General features: G+C 48.9%; 1 protein-coding gene across 4 annotated transcripts in view; it reads right to left on the minus strand.

The window, feature by feature from the left end:
* The window catches only part of TENM4 (teneurin transmembrane protein 4), a 2,903,849-nt gene that overhangs the window by 396,164 nt on the left and 2,485,417 nt on the right, over positions 1 to 22,268 (minus strand). The window contains exon 1 of one of the 4 annotated variants that reach the window (XM_078433059.2): positions 5,276 to 5,425. The exons of the other annotated variants lie outside the window; for them this stretch is intronic. The gene's annotated coding sequence lies outside the window, so the exon portion shown is untranslated. Of the gene's footprint in view, positions 1 to 5,275; positions 5,426 to 22,268 lie in introns of those variants that run through there. 4 annotated transcript variants of the gene reach the window in all.

Consider the following 22,268-nt stretch of genomic DNA (forward strand, 5'->3'; position numbering starts at 1 on the left):
CTGCCTCCAAATCTGGGGACCTCACTACCTCCAGGGAAAGTTTCGTGTTTCCTGACATGTAGCCGAAGCTTCTTTTAGCCAAAGGCCTCAGCTCTAATCCGTGGGGTCCCAGGGAGGAAGTCCAGCGCCTTTGTCCCAGCAACAGCCCTTCCGGCCTGAAGACAGACTTGTCTGTGTGACCTTGAGTCTCCTTGTCAGGCCGAACATCCCTCCTAAGATTTTCAAGCCCTCACCTTCCTGGCGAACTTTCCCTGGGTTCATCCATCCTTGCCTGCTCTTTCCCATCCACCAAGCCTTTCCAATCGGGGGTGGGGGGCGGCGCTGGGGGCAAGGAAGTGATCAGACACAGTTAGAGGGACAGACACATCTAGATGGTTCCAGCACAGTGAGCACAAAAGAGCAACTGACAGAGATGCTCAAGGCAGAGTAGGGGACATCAGCTCAGGTGGGGCAGGCAGCAGGGCAGCCAGAAAGAGGTCACAGCTAAGCTGAGGCCCAAGAGCTGCACAGGAGTTAACCAGGGGACAGGGAAAGGGGCACGCTCACGTTCATCCTCATGCCGCTCACGTGGGGTGGGCTAGAACTCCTGGGAACCTCTTGGTGCAGCTGAAATGCCCCCCACGCACCCCTCTCTTGCACCCACTGGGCAGCTCAACTCCACGTGGCTTTCTAGGAAGCACACCCACCCAGCCCCGGTGTGCTGGCTATGTGCTAAAACTCAGCTTCTCCATGACCCTTGAGAAATTGTTCTGCCCCTCAGCTCCCCCCGGAAGGGGCTTTCTCCTTCTCCCTGGAGAATCCATTCAAGGGCCAAGCCCCAAACCCAAGTTTTATCAGCATGCCAATTCTCTGCAAAAAAGTGTGCAAAGGCCCTGCACAGATTCCTGATTCTCTATGGGCTTCTTATTCTGGGACCACATTATGAGATCATCAGAGGGAGGGGAGAGGCAGTCGGGCTGATTAATTGCACATCCCCTCCTGTGTCCGAAGCTTAAACCCGTAATTACCTGGGGCTCTTGCATTAGGCCTCCACTCTGGAGGGAGAGCTGGAGGGGAAAACTGTCACCACAGGTAGCAAGGACTGACTCCGGGCTCTGGAAATAGTGAGCCTCTCAGTTGTTACACTAACTCCGTCCATCCCACAAGAGCCCCACAGATTTGTGAAGGTAGCAACTGCTTGTGCCCTCTTGCTCTGCCCAGGGCTCTGTGTCCATAGAAAGAAGAAAGCTCTCAGGCGGCTGTGACTTGGTGATTGCCACACCAGCAAGTAAAGAGATAGGAGTTGCCGGGTTTATGTTTCCCTTCATGACCTCAGTTTTCTCCTCTGTATATTGGGGTGGTGTGAGGGTCATCCCAGGTAATCCATGCCTGAGGACTGCCTCTATGTACACACACACACACATACACACACACACACACACACACACACGTTGAATTCAAAGTACTCTGTCAAGGGCTTCAAGTTCTGTAAAGTGTAATGATCGCAAAGCCCTTTGGGGAGGAATCGAGAGGGGTCCTTGCAGCAGACAAAGTTTGTTCGCAAAGGTATCCCAGAAAGGGATGCCCAGTTGCAAAGCAAGGGAGAAAGAAGTGGCTTTGGCAGAATTTCACTTATATCTCTGTGTATGCAAGCCTCAAAGAGGTGGAGGGAAAGGCCCATAATGATGGGAAAACCCTAACTGCCTGAAGCTGCCACCATTTCCAATAATTAAAGGCAGACTTAATAGATATTAGGGCCCTCTTTCCAGCAGCTGGGTGGTCAGGCAATTTTTATTTCAATAATTAGCTGCTGTAAGTCACACGGAGCTGGAGACAGATAAAGGCAGGGCCAGGCTCTCACGGAGCTAATTGTGCCCAGAGTCCTACACGCCTAATCAAGCCTTGCGCTGCTCATATCCCTTTCATCCAAGGCCTCAAAGGACCTCGCCATCGGTAATTAAGTCTCATAAGTGCTGCAAGGAAAGGGATTCTCCTTGATGGTCTGGATGAAGAAGAGGCTGCTGGGGTGGAGGTGGGGCAGGCAGCCAGGTGGCTGGCCCCAGGATGAGGAAAGAGAGCAGGAACAGGCCCCAGCCTCCGAGCCTGGGCCCTTCAAGCCTTTGGCTACTGTGTACTCTATCCTTAGGCAGAAAACTCGCAGACCTTGTGGCCTCAATGGCCACCTCCTGTTGAGTCTGGCTCAACCTGCCCCAAACTGGAGACAGCCCAGATGGCCACGGAAAGCCTTTCCAAATGTATCAACCTGGATGGTCTCTGGTCGATGTATTTGTTAGACACACAAGGTCAGGCAGGGGTCATTCAGATACCACTCTCCTAGAGTCTTAGAATTAGAGAGGAACATAAAGGATATTAGTCACCCAAGCCCCATCTGAAGCTTGGAATCCTGCTGTGAGTCCACATGAACACCAGGAAGGTTTTGCTTGATCTCGGATGATGGGGCATTCACTCCTGACACACTTCATCCTCTAAGCAGTGGCCTTCAAAGGTTAATAATAATAATAATAATAATAATAATTCTTCTTCTTCTTCTTCTTCTTCTTCTTCTTCTTTAATGTTTTATTTATTTTTGAGAGAGAGAGAAACAGAGCTCGAGCGGGGGAGGGGCAGAGAGAGAGAAGAAGACACAGAATCAGAATCAGGCTCCAGGCTCTGGGCTGTCAGCACTCACGGACTGCGAGATCATGACCTGAGCCGAAGTTGGACGTTTAACCGACTGAGTCACCCAGACGCCCCTTCGAAGGGTCTTTCTGATAGCAAAAGCTAAAATTTACTGATTTCAAGAGGCTTCTTGCTGGTCCTAACTCTGCCTTAGAACCTCGCAAACAAGCCTAATCCCTTGCCCTGCCCCCGCTCTAACCCCAGAATAAGATTTCTCTTTCTCAAGCTTCAGAAAGCAGTGGAGCACAGTGGTAAAAAACACGAGCTTTACATCAAAAGCACAACCCAAAAAGAAAAAAAAACTGATAAGCTGGACTTCACTGAAATTCAAACCTGTGCTCTGTGGAAGACTCCGTTACTAGGATGAAAAGAAAATATTTGCAAACCGCATATCCAACAAAGGTCTAGCATCTAGAGTACACAAAGAGTGCTCCAAACTCAACAGTAAAAAAAAACAACAACAACAACAACGACAACGAAAAACCCTCAAACAGCCCAATTAGAAAATGGCCAAAAGACATGAGCAGATATTCACTGGGGAGGATACACAGATGGCAAATGAGCACGTGAAAAGATGCTCAACATCACCGGCCATCAGGGACATACAAATGAAAACTACAATATCCCCACGTACCCATCAGGGTAGCTAAAAGAAAAAATAGTGATAACTCTAAATGCTGGCAAGGATGCACAGAAACTGAAGTGCACACACATTTCTGGGAGGAATATAAATTAGTACAGACCTTCAAAAATACTTTGACACTTTCTCATGGAAATAAACACGCAATTACTGCACAATCTAATGACTGCGCTTTGAGTGTTTATTTCTCAGAAGTGAAAACTATGCTCACACAAAAACCTGTACAACAATGGTTGTAGAGGCTTTATTCATTATAGCAAAAAAACCGGACAGTCCGGATGTCCTCCGACAGGCAAATGGTTAAATAAAGGGAACACCATGGAATACTATTCAGTGAGAAAAATGAATGACTAATGATACTAATGACTCTCTAGAGAATTATGCCGAGTGGAAAAAAAAAAACACAATCACAAATATTATGTCTTATATGATCCCATTTGTGTAACATTTTTGACATGACCAAATGTTGGAAATGGAGAACAGATCAGCAGCTGCAAGGGGTTAGGGATGGGGCAGGGGTGAGAAGGAGGTGGGTATGGCTATAGAAGGGCAGTGTGAGAAATCCTGTGGTGCTGGAAAGGTCCGCTATCTTGACTGGACACACTAAGCTACAGGTGATAAAACAGTACAGAAGTAAACACACACATACACACCAGTAGGACACATGCAAAACTGGGGAAATCTACATATAATGAATGCATTGTACCAATGCTCCCATCCTGGTTGTGATATCTGCTCTCTTACTGATGTTGTGCAAAATGTTACTGCTGCGGGAAACCTGGGTAAAGAGTACCCAGAATATCTCTGTATTATCTTTTACAACTGCCTGTGAGCTACAATTACCTTTATAGAAACTTCAATGATAACAATAGGTTTTGTGAGTCCAGAAGACCGGGGCTTGAACCCTGACCCTACTAGGTACTTCCTGTGCAACTCTGAACAAAGAAACTATCTGAGACTCAGTTTCCTCATCTGTAAAATGAAGATAGAGTCCAACATCTTACATGGCTGTCCTGAGGCTTACATGAGGCAAACCTTGGGAATGTTCTTTAATTCCGTACCTGGTGCATAAATAAGTATTCAATAAATAACGGTAATAGATGTTACAAGATAATACAGGAAAAATGGCCCTGTGCCTTCTCCTAATTCAGTGCCCGCTCACCTTCCTTCCACCCTGGCCATCCTTCTCCGAAAAAGTTCCTTTTGATCAAGATCACTCTTTAAAATACCAGGGTTAAAAGCTGCGATGCAGTGTCAGTATCAGCAATGCTCTGACATCTTAGTATTTCTAGCCACATTGCCATACTTTACATGGGTTTGTTTTTGACCAATCATTAGCCGCTCATTTTCTGTGTCATGTATTTTCCCCCCAATAATGTAGCGAGCTGCTCAGATCCATAGTCACTTAACAATTCTTAATCAAGTACTATGTGCAGGTACAACCAACACCACCGGTGTGGTATCACATAATGATCACAAAGTCCTTGGGATAATGGGGACGTTAGGTGTGGTGGGAGACTACTCTAGAAATGACACCTCCCTGTATTTTACCCTTGTGCAGTCTCCCACACTGACTCCCGGGTTGTCCATTTTGCACTGGCCGAGGGGCCCAGGGGACATTAGCAAACGGGATTCAGAAGCGTGAAATACACTTGAGTTTTGGGTTTGTCTTCTCTGGCTACTTTTGGAAAACATCTATCATATAAAGAGGCTCAGGCTGGCCAGCTTGTTGCTAGAGGCAGAGGGCTGAGCCTATGAGACCCCTGGAGATTGCAGCCTCATGAGTGAGCTCAGAGTAAAACTGGCTGAGCCACCTAGCTCTGCCCAGCCTAAATTACTGACTCTTAGAAACCAATAAATGGTCATTTTAAGCTGCTATGATTTGTGGTGGTATATTACATGGAAAGGCTAACTAATGCACATGTTATAATTCCCATGTTACAGATGAGGAAAGTGGGGCTCAGATCATTGAATTACCTTTAAAAATAAGAGGAAAGGGCTCCTGGGTGGCTCAGTCGGCTAAGCATCCAGCTCTTGATTTTGGCTCAGGTCATGATCTCACGGTTTTTGAGTTTGAGCCCCCCGTCAGACTCTGCGCTGGCAGTGCAGGGCCTGCTTAGAATTCCGTCTCTCCCTCTCTCTCTTTCTCTCAAAATAAATAAATAAACTTTAAAAAAACCGAGGAAATGTCATGAGAACAACAAGGATAATAGCTAATGTTTAAACAGTACTTCGGAGCTTATAAATTTCTTCTACATGTTTATGTGATTTAAATTCATCAGCCTATACTCTTTTTGGAAAGGTATCAACGTGATATTTATATTGTATTTATATTTCAGTAGTTGCTTAATTACATGCTCCAGACTGTATGGAGATAGGGATCACGTCCATCTCGTTCAGCATCGTTCAAACTTTGAGCCTTGCAAACAGTGGGCACTTAATAAATAATGACTGATTAACGGAACAAACACCTCTGAGTAACTATGTCATGGTCCTGTATTAGATAAGAGGACTGATGTTCACAGAGGTGAAGTTCCTTGTTTCAAAGTCGCACAGCTACCAAGAGGCGGGGCTTAGATGCAGCCTACGTCTTTTGACTCAAAGTGCAAAGGTTTGCCTTAAATTCTCTGCGTATCCCGAGGGTGAGACAGACAAGGAAATGAATAACTACCCCACAGTTAGGAGGGAATGTTGTTGGATGAATTCCACATGTTTAAGGAATGTCAATCCCCATGCTAAGAGGATTCTGATCAAACCAAGCTTCCACTGAAGCAAAAATATGTTGCAGCGTGAACCCCAGTGCCTGGGATCAAAGATGCCTGTTGGCACAAATCCCACGTCAGCGTGTACCATCCAGCCCCCAACCCCCACAGGGCACCCCAATCCAACACAAAACTCTCCAGCAAACACAGGAACACTGAACAGCTCTGCCCTTGGCCCTAGGCCAGGCCGCGTGCTCCTTAGCGAGGGACCAGCAGATATGAGGGATGAGCCCTTCAATCTCCTGTTCCAGGAGCCCCCTTCCTTCTACCTGGTCTTTCCCCACTGCCCAAGGCACAGAGATGACATTCTCAGAATGCTCTTATCGGCTCTGCCCCGGGAGCCCCAGACTCTAGCCGAGGAGGTTCTGTTTACCCTCCCAGCCACCACCAGGAACAGAGGAAGGAACAGTACACCTCCCAGGCTGCCCCGGCACCACGGTGGGCTCACACAGACTCAGCAGAGCCTCTCCACCTTCCCACAGAGCCCTGGGGCTGTCTTCTCCGTGGGGAAGCTCTGGCCTTTGGCCCCTCTGCTGGCTAGTGTTACACATGGCTCACTGCAGTCCTGGCTTCTTGGGGCCACTCACTTTGTTCTCTTGATTGTGGCTCTATATTCGGTTTCATTAAGAAACTGCTTGTCACTCTGTTAATTCTGGGGGTTTGGGGTTGTTAACCTCAGTTCACTGTAGCAGTCTTTCTGGCTCCTCCAGCCAGGAGAGGAAGTAAACCGGGGCTATGCACTCCTCTCCAGGGCTGGAACGCAGCGGGGTCACGGCAGCTGGGGCCCAGCCTGGCCCGTACTAGCCAGCACCAGCCCAGATTTGTCTAGTATGGTGTTTCTAATGCAAAGTCCCTTCTCATCTCAAAAAAGTCATGGAGGCCCCGAATGCTGAATGCACATCCTCTCCGTCCCCAGCTTACAGAAGAGGACATTCCCAGGCAGACGGAAAGTCATACGTAGTAGCTAAGAACCAGACTGCTAGGGTTCAAATCCCAGCTCTATCACTGCCCAGCCGTGTGCCCTGCACATGTTACTCAACCTCTCTGTGCCTCTTATGTGAAGTAGTTATAGTCACTGGCCCTAGCAGACAGGGTTACTGGGTGGACTGAATAAGTTAATATGCGTAAAATACTTAGAACAGATTTAGCACTTGGCTGCTATGATGATGATGATAAGATATTTCATTCCAGCCCAGGTGCAGCTCTGGATTTCTCTACTCCACACATACTGTTGCCTTCAGACAAAATGCCCCTGTTGACCATATATATTCATTCATTTAGTCACTGAACAAACATATACTAGGAACCCACAATGTGCCCGGATCTATGCTGGGGTGCAAGGTGACAAGGGTTTCACTATTGTCCCAGAAAAACAGAAAACACACCATTGTTTTAACTGGTGTTAAACTGGCATTCCAGTTTGAATCTCAGCCTTGCATTTACTAGGTATGAGCCAAGTCACATGGGGCCTCACTTTCCTGATCTGGAAGATGGGGAGTTATTTATACCCCTGCCATCCTGCCTTTCGTGAGGACCCCCATGGTCATCTGGGGGCCTGGACAGAGGGCGAGTGATGGTGTCTTCTCTGAGCCCCGGCTCTGCTCCAGCTCCGGCTCGCAGGAGGGGAGTGGTCCCTGAAGTAACGGCCTGTGCACAGTCAATGTGCAGTCCTGTGCTTCCCCAGAAACTCGAGCTCTCTTCAGAGAGAGGGTTTTAATTGGCTTAGGCTCTGTGCCCACTCCAAGGGAGCATCACAAAGCAGGGATTAGCCCCCTAGGAGGGCCAGGCCCCACAGACAGGCCAAGTGGCTGGAAACCAGCCTGTCTGCCTCGACCTCCCAGTGTTGCTCCAGAGATGGGCTGCCTTTCCTTCTCTTCCCATCCCCTAAGGGCAAGGGAATGGTGTTTAAATCAGACCCTTGAGCTGAGAAGCAAATGGGAAGGGCCTACAGATGATGTTTAGCACAATCTAGAAACAGCTCAGGCTTAAAGTTCACAGTCTGTGACAAACAATGGGATTTACCAACCCTGGGGTTGCACGGAGAAAACATAACGCTGGGGTTTTTCCTGGACTGGGCACTTTATAGTTTATATGTCACTGCCAATCACACTACTTCTGTTCACACTGTCCTGCTCTGAGAAGTAGGTTTTATATCTTTATTTCAGCAAGGAAGTGTGACAGGCAGACAGGGATGTGGGGTGCTGGCTTAGGAGAACTGACTTTGATAAGTGGTTTCGTGATCCCAGGCCAATGACAATAACATCCGAATGATGAATACAAACCAAACAGTCGGTCTCATTTACGGGGCACCGAGCACGTGCCTGATAATACTTGTTGGCCAAATTATTGCCATTTTATATAATTTGTGGCTCAGAAGGGGCAAGGATTTGCCCTAAGTCACACAGCTTTACAAGGGAGCTAGGATTCAGAGCCCCACATGGAGAGTCTCATCTTTTTGAGCTGTATCACAGAGCTGATCTGATAAAGATCAGTTGTGTTCAGAGGTTAGAAGTGTCACAGGAACAGGTGGGTGTAGCTTTGAAACTGTGAAGCACTATGCAAATATTTGTTATTCTTGTTGAGGAAATTAAGGCTTCGAGAGGTGAAACGATACGTCTAAGGTCACCCAGCTGGCAAAGAGCAGACCGGGACTTGATCCCAATGTTCTAATGCCCACTGTCCCTTCCACTGGGCTGCAGCTGCCATCTGGAACACCTGCCTACACAGAACAAGATATCTGCAGGAGCAATCAGGCTGATGATATTTAAATACGTGGCTATTTGAAAAATACAGCGACAAGCAGTTGAGAATAAATGCCAAACCTCTAACTGGTTAGGAATACCACCTGGGGGCACAGAGATTTGTCAGCCTGACTGACGCTTCCTGCTTTCATGCAATGTGCAGAGACACTCATGCAGAAGCAAGGCAGGCTGCGAGCTGGCAACAGTGAGCGGGAAGAGGGCCACACGGCTTAGAAAACAGCACTGGCATCCAGTGCCTCGCTCATTCTGTGTCGCATCCCTCTGAGGGAAGATTTGTTATTCCTGTTTTCTTGATGAGAAGCCAAGGCCTGGAGAAGCTCAAGACTTATCCAAGGTTGCACAGTAATAAATGCCTGAGCTGGAATCTAAACCCACAACTGTCTTAGTCTAAAAATCTTGACTCCATCACCTGCCCATCTCTGCTGTCCATGCCACCTTTGCTGCTTGGGAGGGAGGTGGTAATAGGTGTCTGGTGCTCTGGGATCTCAGTCCCTTGGTCCGTTCTCCTTGGGACCTGCTGGCTCACATGTCTACTTCTGTGCATCATCTTTCCCCCACTGCCAGCATGACCCTGTGCTGCACACAAGGAACCCTGAGATGGTCTTTGTTCATGGTCCTATCCTGAAGGACTGCACTGTCTAGCAGGGGAAGCGGAGCCAGAAGCAGATAATCTCCATTCAAGATCCTGCAGAGGGGCGGCCTCGTGCAGTCTGGAGGTGGGGGGAGGAGTCAGGCTGACTTCCTGAGGGCACTGATACTTCCAAGGGTCTGGGCTGCAGTGGGAATCTGCCAGTCATTGGGAAAGGGGAAGAAGGGGAAGGAGTGGGGTGTCAGGTACCAAGCCCTGACCCCTGTGCCAACCAGGGCACGACTTGTTTTTTATCTGATTCGCATATTGGGCCTCCATTTAGGACTTCATTTAAGCAATCAGATCCTTGGCCAAAAACAAGTTAGAAAACCAGTGCGTTAAGACATATTCTCAGTTTAGATTGGCCCAAAAGAGTGTTTTATATAGTACTGGCTTATCAGCCTGGCATAACTTGAGTCATCTCTTCTTCCGATTTTCTCGTTTTAAAAGTCTATCATAAATGGCTAATTTATTCCTTTACATGTATCTATTGATTATCCGTTATGAGCCAGAAACCATCTCAGGAGCTGGAGATATAGAAAAATACATCTGTTATCCTGTTTGCATCCTTTTACCCTGCTGGAGCTTCTTCACAGCTTTTGAGGTGATTGTTCTAAGAAGAAAATCAGACTATAATCATGTCCCCGTGCACAACCTTCAACGGTTCCCCATTGCCTAAAGTATTGCTATTCAAAGTGCAGCCTTGAACTACATACAGATCAGCAGCACCCTGATTTCCAGGAGCTTGTTAGAAATCAGAATCTAAGGCGCCACCTCAGACCTACTCTTACCAGAATCTGAAATCACATCCCCAGGTGATTCATGACTTTGGGATCTGAGACTCATAGGACTATAGGATGTTAACATGGCCCTTCACACCCTGATACCTGTGTTACCTGTACTGTCTCATCTCCACCCTCTTTTCTCAGACATATTATACTCAGTGTCAGACTGCTCAGCCCACCTGTCCTCTCCTGCCTCCAAGCCTTTGTACCCATGGGGCCCTCTGCCTAGAACACTCCTCCCCCCACACTGGCTGCCAGCTACAATTCCTTCCCTTCCCGGAAAGCAGACTCAAATCCTACTGGAGCTTCCTCAGATCCCTTCTCCCCTCCCACCTGCCAGATGACTTCATTGCCCCATTATCCCATCACTTTCCAGCCAACCCAACGTCTCAGCATCTGCTAGAGAGCTCAGTGCTCTGGAATTCGTGTCTGTCATTTAGGTGGATGCCTGTCTCCTTCAAAAGATGAGGAGCCCTGGGGCAAGGGATGGGCCTTTCCTTCTTTATATCCACCCAATCTCTGTGCTGCCAATCAGTGGGGATGCAGACAGGATTCAGAGTCTGCCTTGAGGAGCACCTGTCTGGCGGCGGGGCAGACTGGCTTTCAAAGTTATGAAGGCGAATACGTGTTCTCGATACAGGTTTGTGGCGATGAAGATGGTCACTGAGCTGAGCCATTTTCAAGGCCAATGGATCCAGGTGCCTTTGCTCTTTGGGCAAGTGGTCACTGGATCCCCTTCCTCATCTCTCTTCCCATCAGACCTGATCATCGTCCCCCAAAGGGGCATGCCTGGAAAGGGATAATCTTCCTCTTTTGTAAGTAAAGCAAGGAATCGGTGGCCAAGTGCTATTATTCCCATCCTGTGCACCAGGGGGCAAGTGAATAAATTAATCAAAGTCCCCAGCGACAGCATGAGGACTAATTAATTAATTAAGGAAATTCATTACTTAATATATCCATGGAACATTTACCGAATGCCCATGTTGTGCCAGGCTATTGAACTAGATATCTGGGACACAAAGATGTGTGACTTCAGCTCCCCGCCCTCAGCTGAGGTCAACCTCTCAGCTCAGAAGAGGCACCTTTGAGAGTCTGGAGGACTGGGGTCTATTGCTTACTGCCCCGCTAAGTCACCCCACTTCTCAGACCTTCATTCTCCTCACCTGTAATATGGGGATTTACAATCCCTGTGTTGTCTTACAAACTTGAGAGGCTCAAACAGAATCACAAATCAAAGTGCTTAGTAAACTGTAAAGTGCTATACCACTGAGGTAGACTACTGTAAGTGGCCAACCCCAGAACCATTCTCCACCCCCTTTCCCAAGCTAAGGCAGCCCAGTTTTGTTTGGGAAATCAACATGCTCAGCCCCAGGCAACATATCATGATTTCGCAAAGGCAATCAAGCCCATTTTCTCTTTGGCAGATGCTCTATTTCCCAGCTTCCCTTACACTAATGATAACCATACGACCCAGTTCTGGCTACCAGACGACAAAGGAAGTCCACTGGCAGAGGACGCTTCTTTTTTTTTGTGGGGGGAGGTGTTGTAGGGGACACAACCCATCTCCTCCTTATTCTTGTCTTAAACATGGTGGCCATCTTGGGACCATGGAGCGACAGGTATGAGGACCAAACAATCACTTTGTAAGGATGGTGGAGTGGATCCGCGTTCCGTTCTCACTTTCTCAGTTCCTGAGGTGCCCACCCCACTCCAGGCCCCATCCTCCTTCTCCTGTGTGGTGGCTACAGCCTCTGACCAGATGCTGTCTGATGATAAACTCTGAGGGTCAAGCTGCTAAGATGGAAAAGTACGGGGAGCTGCTGATCCTGCAAACAGGTAGTTATGGTCCTATGTGGAAAGTCTTTGGAGCAAACAAGAGGGGGACCCCAGCCAGGTGGGAACAGATTAGAAGCAGAAAAAGCTGGGGAAGGGGTTGGAACTATCCCCTTGTCTCTGTTTCATAGGTGCAAATCTCATCTGCACAATTGTCCCAAAGACAGGGGTCAGGCTGTCTCCTCTTAGAGCCTCCACGGCTCTGAACTCAATAAACACCAAATCATCACAATGAACATGAGTGTGTCTACTGAATGAGGCACATCTCTTGCTTCATTTAGTTCTATCAAGAGCCCTTATTTTATAGATAAGGACACTGAGAGTGCAGGAGGTGACATGACTTGCCCAGGGTCACATACTTGAATCAAGGCCAGGCCAAGTCAGGTCTTCCTCGTGGAAGGCCAATGCTGTCCAACATGGTGGCCACTAGCCACGCACAGCTGGTTAGATTAAAATTTCAAATTAAAACGACGTAAAATGCAGTTCCTCAGTCACACCAGACACATTTCAAAAGTACAAAAGCCACATGTGGATACAGTGCAGACACAGAACATTCCCATCACGGCAGAAAGGGCTGTAGGAAAGCATGGGTTCAGAAGCTTGGGATAATCAGAGACTAATCCATAGGTTCCTGCCTGGAGAGGGTACAGGGATCATCCCTGCACAGTGATCCAAGCATGGGGTCCGGAGGCAGACAGCCTGGATGTTTGGGTTGAGGAAGAAGAAAGGAGGGGAGAGAATGTTCTCTGAGGGCTTACGGTACACTGGTCCCTGTGCAGCGTGCCTTACATCTGCTAGCTCATTTAGCCCTCATGCCAACTCTACACCATGTCCCTTATTAGTCCCGTGTGTCACGTGGAGAAACTGAAGCTCCGGTCTGCGAAAAGACTTGTGTAAGGTCACACACCCAGATCTGACTCCAAACCCGGGCCCGTCTGCCATGCCTCTCTCCTCTAGGGTGCCAGGTTTGAAGGCACTTCCTCCCCTCTTTATTTTCTGAAGGGAAGAGATGAATCTTTTCATCAAAGGAGAACCAAATTCCACTAGTGGTGGGGGTGGGGGGGTGGGTGGGCATTGCCCACATAGGCCCAGAGGCAGGCCCCTTCAGGGTAGTTCTGACTGTCTCCCTAGCCTGGGAGGCCAGGTCATAGGGCAGACTCATTTTTTCCTGGGCCTCCCTTCCTAGGCTGGGCTGTTGTTATCAGAGACCTCTGTAAATCAGGCCCCAGTCACCCCTGGAGACTCCAGACCACGGGGGACGAGCTCCTGCTGTAAGAAGATCAAGCTGTTCAGGCTCTCCCAGGGAGCTTGTGGAAGCTTCAAAGGCTGAGGCCTGATTTACGAGACTGCTGGCGGCTCCATGCTGTCCCGGATCAGTGCCTGCACACCAGCTCCAAGCTGTGCAACAGTCCAGGGTTGGGTCAAGAGATCGGAGGCCAGACCCGGCTCAGGGCCGGGCCTGTTCTTTCTTGCACACGTGATGGCTTGGAGTTAGCCGCACCTGGTGGCAGATGTGTCTCTCTCCAAGCTCTGGATCGGCCTGGGCATTGTTGGTCCTGCCTGATAGAAGATGAGGAGAGAGGGCGAAAAAGTAGGGCCTGGCCACTCTTGGAAATGGGGTCCGGCTGCAGTCAGGAAGCTCAGCCTAGAAGCTGCCCTATGGCTTGGCTCCAGTCTTCATGGCAACCCTTCCAGGGAGCTGTGACTCTCCCCTCTTTATAGGAGGAAGTGTAAGTTCAGAGAGGTCAAGTGATGTGCCCAGGTAGTAAGCAGCAGGGCAGCATTTGAACCCAGGTCTGCCATCAAAATCCCTGCTTCTTGTAGCCTGCAGAATGCACAGTGCCCCATGCTTGGCAAGTCTTTCTTGACAATCAAAGAACAACACTCACCACTTATTAATCTCATAGGAAGGATGCATTTCTTTATATTCTCCCAAGCTCTTTCATAAGTTTGCATGAGCGAGAAGAGACTGTCTGATCCATCCCTGGGAAGCGGTAAAATGAAATGAGCCCCCTTGCCAGGGTGGACATCTGGGCCTGCAGCCTGCCAGGAATGCCATGGGCAGGGTGACTTCCTGAGGTGTCTTCCAGCCTGCAGCCCCTACAGTGACTGGCCTGGCCCTCCTCATGGGAGGGGAGCACACTCCCCACTGCTTACTGAAGCCTATGTCTGTGGTTCCAAGCAATCGCACTTCTGCTTGCCAGGTAAACACACCCACCAAGGAGGTGCCAGGACAGCCAGTTTTCACAATTTCTCTCGGTAACCTGGCAAAGTAAGTATTTTTACCTGATTTGCAGAAGCCCAGAGGGGTTAGTGCCCACAGCTAGTAAGTAGCAGAGCTGGGGTCCCGCTGTATTTGCTTCTAGCCCCGTATGCCCCCATCGTAGCATCTAGTCTCTAATGACTGGCCAGTGTTGGTTCACCCTGTGAAGGTCTAACATGTGCCCACGACCTGCTGCCTCTGCTTCTCTGCCAGCTGGTGACTCACATCAGAGTAGATGTCACAAGCATGGATTCTACAGTCAGAGCCTGGGTCTGGATCCCAACATGGCTTCTACCAGCTGTGTGACTTTCTAGAAGCAACTTGACCTCTCTGAGTCTGTTTCCTCTTCTGCAAAATCGGGATACTGCCCGTGTGTCTCAGGGACCTGTTGTGATGAGAATCATCCCCAGGAAGCACGTAGCACTACACCAGCTTTTGCTAAGCAGTGGACAAACGTTGACTGTCACCATCGCTCTGTTTCCTCTGATGGACAGTACGGGGCCGACACTGAGTCCACAGTCAATGAAGAAGGCCTGCTGTTTAATATGGAGATATACCCGGATGATGCATTGCCAAAATGTTGGGTAAAACCGCTGTTGTTATGAGGGAAATTTCCAGATGGAGCTCATCAACACAATCAGTCCAAGAGCCCAGGCCTCTAGGGAGTCCCCTCTACCCCCCCCCCCCCCCCCCACCACAGTTTGCAGCTCCCTTGCCTACAAGGCCTTTCCGAACCAGGAAAGCGCCAACTCTCCCCTTCCCCTCCATGTGCTTCAGACCTCCCCTGTGATCTTTTTTTTCAGGACAGCAAAGCAGCTGTCTGGACGACACCCAGGGCAGCCATTCCTTGGGAAGTGCAACCTCCCTCCCCCAAGGCTGGGATGCCAGAAGGACAAACCCAGCGGAACATATGGATCCTCAGCCCAGTAAGGTCAACAGCTGGCCCACTGGCTGACTTCTCCGTTCTTCAGAATATTCTGGCAACGAGAAGACACAGTCTCAGCAACTTATAGGAAATTTCCCAGGATATCCCAGTCTCTAGGGGAATACTTTGTTCCTTTCTCACACATTTAAATCCCTCTTCTTGGAAGAACAATTATTCCAAGATGCACACACACACACACACACACACACACACACACACACTTTTAATTTGTTCCTGTGTGTGATTAAGTAAAATTTCATTGATAAATCTAATAATAGCAATAACTAACATTTCCATATGTGCTAAGTGAAAAGTACCTATTAGAGTTGTCATCTCATGTAGTCCTCACAACATCACTTGAGATGGGGCTCTATTATCCCCATTTTACAGATGAGGGAACCACAAAGGTGGGCTGACGGGGGCAGAGCAGGCTGCTCATCGGCGGTGCTGATCTGAAGACCCCAGAGCCTGGGATCCTACTCCCTTCCCAGTGCCTCCTCCCTGCACTGTGCTGACGGGGTGAACCAGCTAGAGAGGTTTTCAATCCTCAGGTATGTTTTGTTTTTTTTTTTTTTCCTTTGGGCCTGTAAGGTTGACAAAGACAGGTTCTTTTTCACCACTGGAGTCCGTGACCCTGGAGGTTCAAGAAGGAACCCAGGGTTGTTCGTGCACTTTCCAACATGAACCACCCGCCGGCTTTTCGGGGTAGCTCAGCCCCTGCCAGGCATCCCGTCCCCTGGGCCTGGCGCCCAGGAACCAAGCCTCAGAGTTCAGCTCATTCCCTCCAGCGCAGACATTTGGAAACTGACATTTCCCACATTTTCCCCGCACAAAAGGCAGGTTGTATTTTTGTCCTCTTCAAAATATGCTAAAGGAATTTCTTGTTCCTCCTGAACTTTCTCCAAAAATAAATAGAAAAAGTGAACGCCATTTTGCCCTGTAAGCTGAGAAGAGAAAAATCAACACTTGGGGTGGCATTTCCAAGATGATACAGGAGACTGAATATGCGGCTGGCTCTGTCTCAACACCGTTTGGCAACCTCGGGGATACAGTACACAGTATTTCTCACCCCAAAATTCCTCATCGGGTTTACGTGCACCTGCTCCTTTTTGCTTTGAAACCAGATCTGAAACAGGTAAGAGGCCTTCATAAATGAGCACTGCCTGGATGGGACATCTGCGTTAACAGACCAACCACACCCACATAAAACATAAAAATATACAGGTAATTTAGTGAAACAAACAAGACAGGGGCTCAAGATAAACTAAACTGGTAGCATAAAGGTTGGGCGCAAGGAGAGGAAGGAAAGTATTTATCCCATAACCCCTGCAAAGAGCTGAGCGTAATTTTCATGGTGCAGGGATGATTCTCAACTCACGGAATCGCCCGTCCTCAGGATGGTCTGTCCAGACCCCTGTGTCTGCACCTTCAAAAGCCTCCATGTGAGTCTCCTCTGACTCCTCCGCCCCACGTCCCAGCTCCGTGAGAATCATCTTTCACAAACACTGTTTGATCAACTCTCTCCCGGCTTCTCTTGTCCTCAAAGCCAACCCCCTAGCTCTGCCCCCAGGACCCTTCTCCCAACCAGGCCCCTCGCTCCTGGCAGCCTCCTCCCTCACCTCTGCTCATCACTCCCTTGGAATGTGCTTCAAGCAAAGCACCTGGCTGTGTGCTGTCCTCCACTCAGGACAGTCAGAGAACCCCCAGGTAGGAATCAGGGGGCTCAGCTACCATCCACTCCCACCCATTCTCCCAGGAGGCGGGGAAAGCCTGACAGACGCTTGACAGAGAAGCATCTCACACTTGTTCCCACCCCTCCAGGAAGGAGGGCCTCACCACTCCCACAAGGAAGAGGAGCAGAAAGGGGTCAAGGCCGGCAGATGAAAGTCTGCATCCGTCCCCATCTTCCTCAGTTCCAGCTGTGCCATGCTGGGCAAGTGACAGGCCCTCTCTGGGCTCAGACCTTCCAAGTCCTACCTCAGAGCCATTGAAAACATCATGAACATCATCCTCGTTATCTCAAGACAATGTCAGTGTGAAAAGAACATGGTGTTGGTTGTAGCTAGAAAGACCCAGGTTCTAATTCCAGCTTCAGAACTTGGGGAAATGAGTGAACTTCTCTGAACTTCACTTTCCCCAGATGTAACATGGGGATATAAACTCCCTCCAAGGGTGACTGTCTGGACCGAATAAGATGAAACCTGTAAGAAAGGCTTTATAAACTGTTTAATTGGTAAGAATGTATGCATTTACTCTGCTGAGCTAAAGACTGCCTCCTGGTAATTCACCCTGTGGCTACAGGTGCCTCAGACATCACACAGCAATGTTCCAGTCTTGCCATTAGGGCCCCTGGGCCTTCCCGCCTCCTGTATGAGCAGCTTCATTCATCCCTCAGCCATTCCTGGGGCAGGGCAGGGGGTGTCTATGGTGTGCTTCTGGCAGCACCCAGGCTCCCCTCCTGGTGGGTCTGCATTTGAGAACGTGCTGCTGGGATTTTCTTCTTTGGGGATATAGCCCCAGTGCCTTTGCACCAGCCCTCCTCTCCTTTGCAAGGCCTCCCTGAAGTCTCCTTATGGAGTAACCCATCTCACAGGTCATGCCCTTTGACTTGTCATGCCTCATGCCATGAGTTTAAGGTCTGCAGACACTTAAGTCATAGACTTGCTGTCCTCTCTACCTGTGTGACCCTGAACTGGTCATTCCCCCTCCCACAGGACCTTGCTCCCCTGGAAGGAGAATGAAGGGATGGGCAACGGCATCATTGGACCTATGAACTGGAACTATTACATGCAGATTTTTACCAATTGAATTGGACTTTAATTCCTCATCTACTTTCCCCTTTAACTTTTTATCAGAGCTTTCCAGGGATTTAGAAAGGACCTGGACTAGAGTCCTTCACAGTTGACAGCCTGTGCATCTATGTGCTCTTTAAGGTTGGGGCTGGGTCCTTGGAGACCTTTTTAATCCTTATGTCAAGCTCAAACTGGCAAAGGCCATTGTTGTTTCCCACACATCTGACAGACAACACAGACAAGCCTGCGACCACAACTTGGCTCTTGTCACTCTGTACCCTTGTATCTGCCTAATGAACACCTGTACTGCAACCCTCACAGGCACCCATATGGGTTTTAATGATTACAGAGCACTCTGGTTCTCATGCATGTGTGTGGCCATTTGCTGCCCCCAGGAGACATTGTCCACAGAATTTTAGCAGCAGTAAAGGGCCACCTGGTTGACCACTTTCACACCAGGGCCGATGTTAGTCCTTTTAGCAACCTTTACTTGGTTCTTTCAGATGGAGCAGGGAGAATGCCACTTACCTCCTTTCCACCAGTTTCCCTGTCTATAAAATGGGGGTGGGGGCTTCTGCGCACATCAAATAACATCACCAGTGTAACAGAACAGCATCTATAGCACACAGTAAGCACTTAGTTTTGCACTTTTCACAACTCTGTCAAAACCAAAAAAACAAAAACCTCATCGCCCTTAGCTCCCTGCCCCCTCCTACACGTCAGTGACATCTGGTGGCAGATCAGGGCAACCACAGGTGTGGGTACCCGAAGCTCCAGACCCTTCAGGAGCCTAGCCCCTCTCCTTTCAGGGATCGCAGGGATCACAGCAGTGTTGGCCAGGATGTCTGAGGATGCACACACTTCCAGATTTACCATCTAACTTCATCCCCACTCCAGCCTTTAAAGGTGAATAGGTTAGTAACAGTAATGAAGGGAGGATCACAGCCAGTGGTGGAACATGGAGAAGACAGTAAATTGCTTGAGATCAGGGAGTTTCCCACCATACCCCTACACCTACGACACTGCTTGGAACACAGTAAGTGTTCAGTAAATATTTGTAGAAGGAACGACCATTTTAGAAAACTCTAGACTATGCAAGTCCCTTTCCAGTTCAGAAGTCCACGTGGCGAAGGGGCTTGCTCCAGGGGACACAGTGACAATACCACTCCCATGAACAGGTTTAACAGGATGTGCTCCCCATTTCCTCCCCAGGGGTGCGCACGAGTTCCCAGCCCTCCACCCTCCTTAACTGGAAAGGGATTCTGCCTGGGGCCTCAGTCCCTCTTCTCCAGGCCCCTTCCCACCCCCAGGAAAGGTCACGGCAGACAGGTGCATGGCAAGGCTCAAGGACTGAAACGCGAGAGGCATGCAGGTGGTGGCTTGGGGGCGGGGGGGGGTATTTTGCTGAGAGAGGGCTGAAAAGTGGTCCCAGTCTACGTTATGAACTTAATGTTAATTTGTGTGTTGCAACCTAATCCCCATTGTGGTGTTATCAGGAGGCGGGGCTCTTGGAAGGTGATGAGGTCACGAGGGTGGGGCCTCACAAAGGGGAACTGTGCCCTTATAAGGGACCCCACAGGGCCGCCTTGCCCTTTCAGCCATGTGAGGTCACAGTGAAAAATACATCTATGAACCACAAAGGGGGCTCTCAGCAGACAATGGATCTGCCAGAAGGTTTTGATCTTGGACTCCTAGCTTCCAGAACTGTGAGAAATAAATTTCTGTTGCTTATAAGTCACCCAGTTCATGGTATTTTGTTAGTCGCCCAAGCTAAGACAAGGAAAAGCAAGAGAATGAGTGGAGAACAGTTACCTGAAATGAGAGATTGGGGTGGGGACCCCACAGGCCTTCAAAGATAGTATCATGTTCTGTTTCTTAAGCTAGCTGGTAGGGAGGGAACACGAGAATTTATCATTATTCTTTAAATTGTACACATTTGTGGGGCGCCTAGGGGCTCAGTCTGTTAAGTGTACGACTTCGGCTCAGGTCATGATCTTGTGGTTCATGGGTTTGAGCCCTGCATCGGGCTCTGCGCTGACAGCTCAGAGCCTGGAGCCTACTTCGGATCCTCTGTCTCCCTCTCTCTGCCCCTGCCCCGCTCTCACGCACGCTCACGCACGCACACTCTCTCTCTCAAAAATAAATAAACATTGAAAACACGTGTTAATTGTACACATGTGTTATAAATACTTGTCACTATGAAAGAGTATAATTATGGAAAGACTTCATAGAAATCTTTTAAAAGAGACATTGAAGCTGATGTCTATAAGTGCAGGAGAGGGGGACACAGAAAACGCAGATTTCAACAAGTTTTCCTATGGATTTGGTGTCTCCTACAACATCTAAGGAATGTAAGTGGAAGTCTCAAGCTACTCTGAAAGTATTTCTATTTATTGGACAGTGTCTTCACCTCGGCATACCCCAGGGCTGGCACACAGGGTCACGGCTTTATAACCCTTGTGTTAACTTGACTTTGAAACCTACTGACAAGGCCGAGAGGCCCTTGAGCACTGGAAGCGGAATTTAAGAAGCAGCTGCATCCCATAGCGCTGAGTAATCCTGAACAGGTGCCTTCGCTTCTCTGGGCTCCTTGTATTACGTGGATCAACGATATTCGTCGCCTCACCTCCCTTCCAGGGCTGGTGTGAGGATTAAATGAGAATATGCAAATGAAGGTGCTTTGTAAAGCAGAAAACACGGTGTGACTGTAGGATGACTATTACCATAACTACTCCTGGCAGAAAAGTACTCTAAAAATGACATAAAGTGCCCCCCAAAATGTGAAGCATTTGTATTATGACTGGGCATAACTTTCAGCCAAGGTTTTCTGGAACGGAATCAAGTTCTCATACTACTCCAGCCAAAACAGGTGGAAGGTACACTTAGCAGCTGTCTTCCAGATCCACAAGATTTACGATGAGAGGCCGCACGGCACCATGGCTACGGACCGACTCCATGCCCGACAGTGTGTGTTCATATCCCAACACCACCACTGACTTGTGGGACAAAGTATGACCTTGGGCAAACTACGTCACCTCTCTAAAACTCAGTCAGCTCTCTCGTGTGTCCAACGGGGAAAATAATAGCTACTTCACACAGCTCTTATGAGGATTAAATGAGTTAGTATGTACAGTGCTTTTGAAACAGTGCCTAGTATAGAGTAAACCCAATATTAGCATGATATAGCTTTCACGTCCTGAGGGGGAAAGCTAACCAGAAAGAAATAGGCAACAGTTGCAGTCATCAATTGGAAAGCTGGGCTAGACACTTGGAAGGACCTTCTGGCGAAGCTGCATAGTGTTCATCACGGAATTGGGAGGATCTGCAGTTAGCACCCTCTTGGCCAACTGTGGGCTGGTGAGATGGAGACCTTTACAGCAAGCCGAGGCTCCAACACTCTTCAAAATTACAAGCGGTAGGACCCTGGGTCCAGTAGGAGCCAGAGCTGAGCTAGCTAAAGGCTTGGCAAATGCTGACAGACGATGTACAGCCTTGTCCCCTCAGTGGACCTGTATGTGAATCTGGGGGGTGTCATGAGGGCTCAAGAAACAACACATGGGAAGCACAACACATGATGGTGCCTGGCAGACAGAAAGCATCGTGGTCATTGCTACTTCTTTTGTCTGTCCATCTGTCCATCCACCCCTCCTCAAGTGATCATTCTATGGCTGTACTGTCTGCAAGAAATTTCTGTCACGATACACGTTCTATATCTGCAGTCATTGTCCCTACGTACGACTAGCTACATGTGGCTGTGGAGCGCTGGAAATGCGACCAGTGTGGCTGAGGAACTGAGGTTTTATTTATGTTTTATTTATTTATTTATTTTTACTTTTTAAATGTTTTTATTTATTTGTGAGACAGAGAGAGGCAGAGCATGAGCAGGGGAGGGGCAGAGAGAGAGGGAGACACAGAATCCGAAGTAGGCTCCAGGCTCCCTGCTGTCAGCACAGAGGCTGACGTGGGGCTCGAACTCACAGACTGTGAGATCATGACCTGAGCCGAAGCCGGACGCTCAACCGACTGAGCCACCCAGGCGCCCCTATGTTTTATTTTTAAGTTTATTTATTTATGTTGAGAGGGAGGGAGAGAACAAGTGGGGGAGGGGCAGAGAGAGGGAGACAGAGGATCCGAAGCGGGTTCTGCACCGACAAACCGTGAGATCATGACCTGAGCTGAAGTCTGATCCTTAACTGACTGAGCCACCCAGGCACCTCCGA

Source organism: Panthera onca, chromosome D1 (genome assembly GCF_046562875.1).
Source record: "Panthera onca isolate mPanOnc1 chromosome D1, mPanOnc1 haplotype 2, whole genome shotgun sequence".
Classification (NCBI taxonomy): Eukaryota; Metazoa; Chordata; class Mammalia; order Carnivora; family Felidae; genus Panthera; species Panthera onca.